Here is an 11,614-nt window from a genome sequence, read left to right as displayed (position 1 = left end):
GTCCTTCTATTTGGTTACTATTGTCCTGTGCATGGCTTTCTGTTCTGTTTAATTATTTTTTAACTTTACAGAGCAGTTTTGAGGACTTTTTAGTTTATTTTCATGTGTGTGTCAGATGGCCTCAGTGCTGCAGCAGCAAATGAAAGAACTGGAAGCAGTGCTGGGCTCTGGCAGGATGCGTTGTGTCAGGGGCAAGGAAGGGGATGCTAATGGCTGCTCCTGGCATCAGCTTTGCACTGGGCCAGAAGGAGCCAGGCCAGACCCAGCCATGCTGAGATCAGGGGGTAAGGGGATGGTTTCTCATCCAGCACATCATCTCACTGCTTGGGGCCACCAGGGAGGCTTCTGGTCAGTCCCCTGGTGCTTCCCTCCTTCCTCAGATCTTGTGTTTGCCTGTCATGTGATGTGGGCCTGTGGCTGCCAAAGGCCCTAACCCTGCCCCACAGAATCAATGGGAGGGGAGAGCTGCACAAACCAGCTCACAGCTCAGCAGGGGGTTTTGATGAAAAAGAGAGAAATATCAACCAAACAATCTCCTTTTCCTCTTATTCAGAATCAAGTAATAATGATTTGAGTCATATGGGTAATAATAAGTTTGAGTCATATGGGAAAGCACATCTGCCACTTGCTTTCAACAGCTCATAGCTGAGTTTGCCATGGGTTTGGTATCTTCACTATCCAAATGCTGCTTACTGACAGACATGATTTCTAACATCTATCCAGCCACTAGTTCTACCAATAAACACCATGAAGGTTTACCATTTATCTTCTCTCTAATCCAAACTTATTTTCCATGTCCAGGTTATACCTCACCCACAAATTAGTCCACCATTTTCAAAGGATTTAAGGACTTCTAGATCAAATATTTAAGAAATATTTGTCATTCTCCATGCTAAGGAAACTTCCCTGTCAAACCACCCAGAAGCCACTCTGGCAGTCACTCTGGCACCACCCAAGCAGGGACAAGAGCCCCTCCACAGCTACGCCTCCCCCCTGCCTTCACAGAGCCACACCAGGCGTCCTCATCAGCGTGACCACAGGTTTCCCATAGAAGAGTCTCAGACATCCAGCTCCTTAAAATAATTTAATCATGGTGCAACAACTAAATGACAAAATAACAGGTTGAGATAGGTGCCTCCAAGGAGGGGCCCCAAACAAAGGAACCACTGGGCTTTTATACCCCGCAGAGTCTCAGGGAAACAAAGTCTGAGGTCCTCAGTTCCTGCTGTGCCTCTGAGTGTCCCATCCCCTGGCTGCACCACAGGCTCCCATGCCCTTTGTTCTGCAAAGGGTTGGCAGCTCACAGCTCTTGTCTCAGCTCGGGCTTCTGCTCCCAGAGCTCAGCCTACTGCTGGCACAGCAGCTTCTTCAAGCTCCCCAGATGGTCTCAAACATGATCTTCTCTTACCATGGACAAGTCTTCATTGTCCCAGTTCATGCCTTGAGATTTAGAGACTCAAAGTGTGTTGAGCCTCAATTGTCATTGAAAACTGAGGCAAATAAAAACTTGTGGTGCATGTTACCCCACAATCAGAAAAAAAAATTTGTATAAGCAAGTGAAAATGAAGATTCAGGCATGTCAAGATAAATTCAGATAAAGCAAGGCCTGAGGCTTTGTAAACTCACTGCAAAGTCTGTGAGCTGTTTGTAGGAGTGGCAATACTGTATATACAAGGCTGCAGGGCCACACTAAAACAGTCATCTGTGTAACTGAGTGAGTCCAAAAGTATTTCCCTACATAATCATGAATGTACTGAGAGCCTTTTTGTTAATGCAACCTTGCCTGAGAAGATCCAATTCTCACACACCTCACATATCCACTCGGAAGCACAAATAGCCATTAATCTCTGCTGACTTTACATAGTTTTTGATTCCTGGTCCAATAACACCATCAGCCAGAAGGGAATATTCAGGCAATGACTGCATCTCTTGCACACAAAATGCCTCCAGATAAAAGAGGCATTTGTACAAAATGTTAGCAAGCTATACTGTCTACAGGACACATCCTGCCCCTATTAAAACTGGAGAATTCAGGGAGGAATTTAAAAATAATGACAATAAAGGTGGTGATGGAGACAACAGCAAGAACTATCTAGGTGGTTTTGTATTTTGGAGTAAACTACTGTCTTTCTGCAAAGACGATTTCTGCATCTGCTAACCTGGGGGCAGCTTTGGTCCAAAGCCTTTGAATTTATGGAGAATAATTTTATTATGATGATGAAGCAGGAGGTAGTTTTCAGTGAAACAGATGATGAGTAAGCTGAAACAAAGCAGTTTTCAAGGAAACACCTCAGTCAAACATGACCTGGTGCAGCCACAGAGGTATAAATGACTTTGCTGGGCTTCTCCACAAAGAGAAATACATAACCACAGGAAGCAAGCACCCCATTTCATGTTAAGAGCATTTTCTTTCTGCTCCTGAGCAGCTCTACAAAGAAAGCATACCCAAGGAAAACCAGAAGGTTTTCACACTTTTCAGCGGGTTTTATTTTACAGTAAAGAAGGAATAAGAAGTCCCAACCTAGCAGAATTGCCATGGCAAGCAAAGCCCCTGCTTTTGTGTCCTCAGCTTAATTCGGCTTATTGCTTATTCCTCCGCTATTGTTAGAACAGAAGTGAAAGCATTTGACAAAACACAAACTAGCAACATGGGAAAGTTGCAGAAGGAAATATTTTTCATCGCACAGTTTTGCACAAATTTTGGGCTTCTGAAGGAAAGTATGGTTGCTCATTTTAAACCTGCCTGTGCTTGGCCCTCTCTGAACACCCAAGCTTTGAACTTGCAAGACACCGCAATGGCTTTGAAACTGTTCCTTCAAAGCTTTTTCACACATTGCTAAATCAATTTGCCTCTGCTCTTCTTGTCTTTAGCAGTTCAAATGCAGATTATAATCTATGTTGTTCTTCCCTAAGATGCCCTGTATAAAATCATATGGGAAAAATGTCCCCCAAAGTTTTGTGGAATTTTACAGAAGGAAATACCTTACACCTGGCAGCAGGAACACATCTCTTCACTCATTTTCCTTCTGGAGGAGCCAGAGAGCTTAAAATGAAAGTAGCAGGTGGGATACTTTTCCAGCTTCCTTTCTCTCTCCTAAAGAGGGAGCTAGAAAGCTGGATGTGGGGTTTTATTAGGTTTTTTTTATATTAATGTTTAGGGGTTTCTTTCAATTAACCTCATGGTGTCCTGGGCTGCATCCAAAGCAGGGTGGGCAGCAGGGCCAGGGAGGGGATTCCTCTCTGCTCTGGTGAGATCCCACCTGCAGGGCTGCATCCAGCTCTGGGGTCCCCAGCACAGGAAGGACATCAGCCTGTTGGAGAGAGTTCAGAGGAGGCCACCAAGATGATAAAAGGGATGGAGCACCTCTCCTGTGAGGGAAGGCTGAGAGAGTTGGGTTTGTTCAGCCTGAAAAAGGGAAGGTTTTGGAGTAATCTAATTGTGGCCTTCCAGTTCCTGAAGGGAGCCCAAAAGAAAGATGGAGAGAGGCTTGTTACAAAGGCCTGTAGTGAGAGGACAAGGCATAATGGCTTCAAACTGAAAAATAGCAGACTTCTCATATTAGTTATTAGGAAAAAATTCTTTGCTATGAATGTGTGGAGGCACTGGAACAGGTTGCCCAGCCAAATCATGGGTACTCCATCCCTGAAAGTGCCCAAGACCAGATTGGATTCAGGTTTGAGCAACCTGATCTAGTGAAATATGTCCCTGTCCACTACAAGGGGACTGGAATCAATAGACTTTCTGCATGGAAGGTTCTTCACTTAATTTGAAATTAAGCTTATTAAAAATTATATGAAGAAAATTTGTTTAATGGTATTACACATCTGTATCCTGGGCAATTAATTTTCTTTTGCTATTCTGGTAGAGAGTCTGGTTTTCATTAATATAGAAATGTGAATGAGGGAAAAAACTAAAGAAGGTTAATAAAAATATTATCAGTATTTGTTTTGATGATGGTAACATCAGCAAGCCTCATGACCTCTTCCGTGTTTTTCTCTATGCCTTTTGCCAATTTATACTTTTGTCTTTCCAATTCTCCTGCTAAAGACAGAAATAAAAGCTCCTACTATCTCCTGTAAAATGTTGTGAAACGTGGCAAAGCAAACTGCAGCATCTGAATGAGAAGTTTTCATTTCCTCGAGCATGTCTATTAAAGAAAATCCTATGTGTGTGGTACTCAAGATTTAACATCTGGTAAAGAATGGTCAAAAGTCTGTAGAACGTTATTGTGGTTCACCTTGAAAGAATTGGCAGTAAAATCAACCACACTTTTAGGTTCCTTGAATAAGACAGTCAAACACTTCCTCTTTCAGGGATGAACTATGAACCTATTATACTCTCTACAAGAATCTTCACACCTTTCTCTAAAAAAAGGTAGGCTTCAAATGCTTACCTTTCCTGTTGAAATTGCCTGACTTATGCAAGAGTTGATTGAGCTATAGTCATCCACAATGACGTATAGACAATTTCCTATTAGTCTGTTGTGGTTTTGCATGCTGCAAAATCAGCAGAGGTGTTTTAAATCAGGTTTAAAGGAGGCTGAAGGAGCTGAGTGCCTGACAAAAGTTTGCATACTTTACACATTTCTCTGCAAGCAGGGCATTATGGGAAATTATTGAAAAAGTATTATGAAACACTGGCAATAATCTGAGAAATACACTTGAAATCTTTATTTGTCTGGCAGGGTTTGTGCTGTTAAGATTTTATTTACATTTGGTTCACTACAATAGATACTTCTGTCATAGAAGTGATATTCTAACATGAAAATAACACATAGCCAAGAAAGGTATTGCTTTACTTGACTGGAGAGAAGCAATTTCTGAGTCTAGGCATGGAGTTTGTGATGTCCTATGTCTGTGACACAAATAACAAAACTTTTAAATTTAAACAGAAGGAGTCCGTTTCTTTTCCATTTTACTATCCTAAAGTCCTTGTTGCATCTTCACTCTGATCATGATTCAATGTTTGCAGAAGTAAAGGGAATGCTATTCACTGAAATCTGGAGGTATTAGATTGGTCCCTGGTGTGTTTAACAGAGATATTAAACTTTTATATAATGTTCAGCAAACCTAAATAGCTGATGCCTTTTTGTGATTAATTAGTACATACACTTGCTGCCACAGAGGTTACTGGAGACAAAGCCTTGGGGTTTTTTTCTCTTTTTGACAAACATGTTCCTGTATTGTAGCTTGAAACTCTACTTGAAGATACTGGATGAGGTTTTCCTTCTGCGGTTCACTTGCCCATCCAAAGCAGCCAAAGAACACAGGAAGTTTCCTCCTGTGCTTGAAAAATTATTCCTCATTTGTAGCTGAACTACTTTGTTCCAATGAAGTGTAACTAATATGTGTATATACACATTATATTACATGGTACAATGCACTACCACATACTAGGACACAGCAAGGAATAAGCTCAGTTGCTGGTATGACTATTTGACCCTTTGAAAAATGGTCAAAAGCAAAGTAATTGCATTCAAATTCTCTATGTGTATATGAGTTGTCTCAAAAGTGTTTGGGGAGTTTTTTATCTTTTACATTATGGGGATTTTGTAGATTTACATTTAGATATTTTCAGGTATTTAGGAGACAGGAATGCTGAGCTCACTTTCTAAGGAGAAAAAAATGTCACCCTCAGCATTTCTCATCCTCTTTGGCTGGCAAAGCCTGTTCCTGTGATCAGGTGATAGCTGTAGTTAGTTTCACATTTATACAATTTTATGGTATGTTTTCCTGAGGAGGAACTTAAAATTAAGCAGTCTTATCAAGCTAGAAAAATATCACCTGCCCTTGCACTTTGTCTAATGTGCTCTGGGATCCTACAGGCCCTAATGTCTTGTCTGTCATAGGCACCTTGTGCTGGCTTAGCTGATCCAATGTCAACTCCTTAAAATTATCATGTCATTCATCTTCATGTTTTGCCATGGTCAAACCTGCTGTTGTTCCTCAGCTTATCATGGCTATGTTTTCCACAAAGCCAGTGGAAAAATGCTGCAACGCTTCAAAAAATTTGGTAAGCAGGTGAACTGGATGCCACCTGGAAAGGTGAAGATATGATTGTTATGAAATCCTGTTTTCCAGAAGGTCATAGGATGAATTGCTGGTACCTTACAAGTAACCAAAACAGACCACTGGGATTTTTCTCAGAGTTTTGATTCTCATAGTCTGCAGTGGGGCTGCATGAGGCAGCTGCTGGCACCTTGTGGTTGCCTTTGGCTGAAAACTTCATAGTAGCTTGTCCCCGAACCCCTCATCTCCATGCTTGCTGGGGTCATCCAGTTGGATCAGGTGTTCTGCCTGACTGAGAACCTGAGATGAAGCCTTTCATACTCCTTCCCTCTGTGATTAGTTTGGAAGTCATTTGAAGGGGCTTATATCCTGCAGGACAGTGACTGAGTTCCCTGGTTGTCTCCTGTTGCACCTAGCCACAGAAATTCCTGTCCCTTCAAAGACGGGTGTGGAAAGGCAGGGACAGGCTGGTCCCCAAATGCAGTTGCTTGGGTCAGTCTTGTGACATCTATTATCAATTTCATTTGGGAGTAACTTAGATGGGTATTTCTGTGGTGTGGATTTGTTGGGGTCTTTTTTACACTGCAAACTGAGTTAATAGTATTTGCCTTCATAAATATTGTTATCGTGAAATTCCTAAGTATTTTTTATTGAGGTCCTGAAGACAAGACTGCTGATGTAAGCAAACTAGTGAGTTTTAAGGATGAGTAATTAGGTGATTTGGTGTATGAATACAGATAGCTTTAGACACAGAAGATAATGTGAGGAGGGGAAAAAACAGCACAAAGAGCCATCAGAGAGGCCAAGGACAGTGTGATTAAGGCTGAAAGAGGGATTAATGAAAGCAGAATCATGATGACTCAACAGTGCTGCTTGTCCTCTGCCACTTGGAGGAGGACACCACCCAGCTGTGGCACTGGCAGTGTTTCCACAGCAGAGCAAGGAGATCTTCAGCCTCAGGGAAAACCTGGGATGCTCAAAGCTTAAGCTTCTCCCAAAGAGCTAAGAGGAACTCTCTGTAATGCTTGAACTCAGTGTTGGTGTCTGAGCCTGAAGTTAGAAAATAGCTTGTTTAGCTCTAAGAGCTCAGCCTGTGGTTTTTGTATGAGGCCTCACATGGAAAAACACCTCTTTGCCCTACCGGAAAGAAGGAATGCCCCTGGTTGAACTTTTAGCTCTCTGTGCCAGTAGTCCCACCAGCCCTAAAGAGGCATGCTATAGGGTAACAAAACAAAAGCCTAATTTTTCTCTGCAGTTTTAACTTTTTCTACCATATGTCTTCCTCCTTGTGGGAATTTCAGCAGAATACATGGTGTCCTTGGGAGCTACAGTACACATTTTTTTCTGAGACTCATAGGCTCAAAAACCTGTGCTAGCATCAGGCAATTTTGTTTCCTGTCATTTATTGCCCTGTTAGTGCAAACGCCTTTTTTTCTGAAGCACATAACTTGTGGTCAGCTGCATCTGGTACTACTACACAATTACGGTAAATTTACATTTTACCAGCTGAAATTTCCTGTAAGCCTTCTGTGGGCTAAAAATATAAAATGAAACTAAGCAAACACAGTCTGACAAATGAGAAATATTATTTTATTTTATCTTATTTTTTGTTTGGTTTTTTTTTAATAACAGTATCTGGACTGACTGCTGTCCTACCACAACTCGTGACAGGTGTGAAAAAATCATACAGCAAAAAATTATTTTCAAGATATTTGCAGACATTGTCCTCTGTCACAATAAACTCTGCACAGGCTTATGGGCTTGATGCTCTGCACAGGCTTTTGGGCTTGATGCTCTGCACAGGCTTATGGGTGGGAATGTTTCTAGTGAACAGTCAATTCTGAAGGAGCTTGCAAAAGGTCTCTTTTACTCTGTAGTGTTCTAAGCTGTGCATAAGAACAAGAACATCATCATTTCTTACTTGCAGTCTCACATTAATGTGTGAAGGCATAGTCCCCAAGGCCAATGGGGTTTGCTTTATTTGAGTTAAACTGACACGATCGGTGCCATTAGGAATATGTAGTATAGGGTATCAATAAATATTAAATACTATATGTAACTGAAACTTTATTTTATAGGGCTTTTATAACTTTATTTATAGGGTTTCAGCTGTGACTGGAGATTTCTGACTGAGATACATTCAATGAATAATGTTGGTGATGAAAATTATGGGTTTCCTCCTTTCAAAGAGAAAAAGGAAGGTGATCAGAAGTAGTAGCATCTGTATTTGCTGGTTATTCCTATGTAAAATTCTTTCCTATGTCCGTGTGTTAGCCATCCAGAAGAGAGGAGAAATCAGTTTGTTCAACTTTTTGTTCTCCATTGACTGCAGACACAAACAAATGTGCATTTTTTTTTCCTCAGCTGACAAGCTTTCCTCAAGCTGATCTTTCATAATCAGGCATTGTGCTGATCCAGGATGGAGTCAGAAGCTACTGAACCTTGCAGCCACCAGGCAGGCTGAGCACTTTGCCCTCCTCAAAGGCTGAATCCAGATGGCTGTCTTGACTCAGTTTGTGCCCAGGCTGGCTGATGTAAAGAGATTTGAGGACTTGCCATTCAATTCTGAGTGGCTCTTCGTGCCAAACTGTGTGGTATGTGATGATTCAATAATCACATGTGTGAGCTTTCTGTGGAATTGCAGAAGTCAGTATAGAAACAGGATGCATGGTGCTAGATAGTCCCACATCTCTGCTGAACAATTTGCTTTTGTTTGGAGGAAATTGCTCCTGCAGTGCAGAGGTACCAGGGAACACTGCATGTTTTATTCAAAGGGCCTCATGTTTTGGGCTAGGATAGCAAAAAGTTGTGCAGCAAAGGCACTGGCAACATTTTGAACAGTTGACAGTAGTGAAGAGAAAGAAAAAATGCTTTTTTCTTGGGTGTACTTGCTTGTGTTTCAGATATCTTTCCAATGTGACCTTTTGAATCTGTTTACACATCCCACACGCAGCCTGAGGCAGTGAGGGATGGACTAGAAATGCAGAGCTGAGTGGTATATAGCCATTGCACTCACACCATGCCACCCTCTCGCCACACGTGTGCCAGGGGCCAACTCAGGCCTGGAATGTGGTGGGGCTTCTACAGCCTCGTTGGGGCTGGTGTAGAGGCTGTGACCACACGTGCTGGTTCTGGCTGAAGCAGAGTTAATTTTCTTCACAATGAGTATGGGAGTACATTTTGGATTTGTTCAATGACAAATGACTTCATCATCTCCCACGAGTTCCCAGCTGTTATGTATGACATCTCAGTGTCCCCTGGCCTGGGTTAGATCAGTCATCAGAGGGCTCTTTGCCATCAAGGGCAGCATATGGTGAGCAGCTGTGGGAGGATGAGGAGGCTGTGAGACAGCCCAGCAGACTTCTTCCTTGATGTGTGGCACTGCAAGCCTTTCCCCTCCAGATGACCTGGAGTATATTCCTTTTCATAGCCTTTTTCTGCACACTGACTGTATGGAAAACCAAAGAAGAAACAGTTGCAGTAGCTTGACTCCTGATAAGTCAGGAATTTATGGCTGCAAGTTGATATAATTGTATGTTACATGGAACAGATTCATAAAGGGGTATATGGAAAGGCATGGTGTTGATTGGTGCCATAGTATTTTTAATTTTGTCACACAGATCTGGCAGTGCAGTTCCCACAGCATCTGCCCTCCTCATGCACAGGGGACAAAGCTTTCCAAAAAAGTGGATTTCTTCACAGCAGTGTCACAGAAACTGTACACAAAAAGAGATTTTTATGGTAGGAGCCTTATATAGCATAGCTGTTGGACTAGATTCACAAAGTCATCATTTGAATATCCATGCACATATGGGCATGGATGGATAGCCCAGACTCATATCAGACTCTGCAAGCAAATGATTCTTGGATGTATTTTCAAAATTCCTGACTGTGCTTTGTTCCAGTAATAGTAATGGACAAGAACTGCTCAAAGCTGTAACCTGCTTGGGCAATGATAGATCCCTCTCCAAGGTCTACCTCAGCTGCAGACTCTTTGCTTCCCTTATCACAAGGTGCTACTTCTCAGCATATAACTAACTTGAAGAGCAGACTTTTATTTTGATTTGGGAGGAGGGAGGAGGCATCTGATGAACTCATTGGGGAACATAAACTAGGTGAGAGTACGTTCAGAAGGTCATACTGTACACGACAGCACAGCAGGGAGGTCTGGCCTCAGCAGGTGAAATAGAAGGTGCTTCACTACCAAAGGAGAGTGGCAGGATGGTCTGTAAGCAGAGGAGATAGCTATCCATTGGTCCCCAAAGCTGCTGGAGGCCACAGAACCGTTGACAGGAAGAATTCAGTGGTCTCTTCTCCAGCACTTGGTACAGAAATGTAAAAAGAACTTAGTGAAGGCTGGTGCATGAGTGATTTGCATTGCACTTTACCAAGGGTCAGAGAAACACAAAATGCTTTTATACCACACCAATATTTATACCACTAAATATAATTTAGTATTTGTTGTTAAATTGGAAAGAACAGCTCTACAGTTTGCATGTAGAGCTACAATTTAGAAGAACTTGATCCATGATCTAGCAGGGTCCTTGTGCCTTGGGCTAAATGTGCAGTTTTAGACTGACCCTTATCTGGAATTAACAAGTGTGAAATCTAATTTCATTGTTCTGAAATTCAATGCCTTTATCCTTCCTGATTTAGCTTTCATTTTCATTCCCCTCAGCTGATGCTTTTAATCCATTCTTAGACTCTCTTTATCTGATATGTCTTTAGTCATACTTCTAATGTTTTTCCATGCCATATCAGTTACATTCATTGAAGGTTGATAAGCCTACCCTCAGCTCCTCATGAAAAACCGTGGAAAGAGATGATCCTATCCACATATAAAACCACAGGCTTGAAAATGTCCACCTTTCCAAATGATAAATATGTCTTCTGCTTCTTGTACTCCACTGGAGTAAATAAATGTTCTCAGTCTTACCAGACTTCCCCCTGATCAGACTCATAGTTAGTATCCCAAACTCATTCAACAGTTAACTGGCATTTTTGGTCACTATCTTGACTTTTCTGACACTTCTCCTGCCCTACCTGTATCTTTTTAGGCTGAGGATCTTCTTCACCCTCATGACTTGTCCCAGTGGTTTCTCTGAATGACCAGCACCAGCTTCAATTCAGTATGTCAAACAGAATCGGGCTTCCTCCTGGATCCAGGCTACTGACCTTTCCTCAGGCCTGCAAGTCAGGCATCTCTTTTGATCAGCTCTCTAGGAGTTGTCACACCCCAGTTGTCACTGAGTCTTGTAAATGCTACAGAATATACAAATACACTGCTACCAAACACAACACTGTTTTAATCTACTATCTTAAAAATTAACAGTCAGGTGTTTATTGTCTATTCATTTTCATTCTTGTTCTGTTTCAACACCCTTTTTCTGGCTTTCAGCAATGCAGTCTTCTTGTTTATATTGGCTCAGGATATGTCAATCTAAGCATTCTCTGTGTGCCACATAAAGCAGGTTCCCATTCCCACTGCATCACTCAGCAGATCTCCTTTTTCCTTTGTGTCAAAATCTACCTCTATGCACTGCATGGCTCTTTACCCTCCCTCTCACCTTCTGAATGCTGTAGAGATGTCTTCTATCCCAAGGCC

This window comes from Camarhynchus parvulus, chromosome 1A, assembly GCF_901933205.1.
Source record: "Camarhynchus parvulus chromosome 1A, STF_HiC, whole genome shotgun sequence".
Lineage (NCBI taxonomy): Eukaryota > Metazoa > Chordata > Aves > Passeriformes > Thraupidae > Camarhynchus > Camarhynchus parvulus.
Note: the sequence above shows the minus strand (reverse complement) of the source record.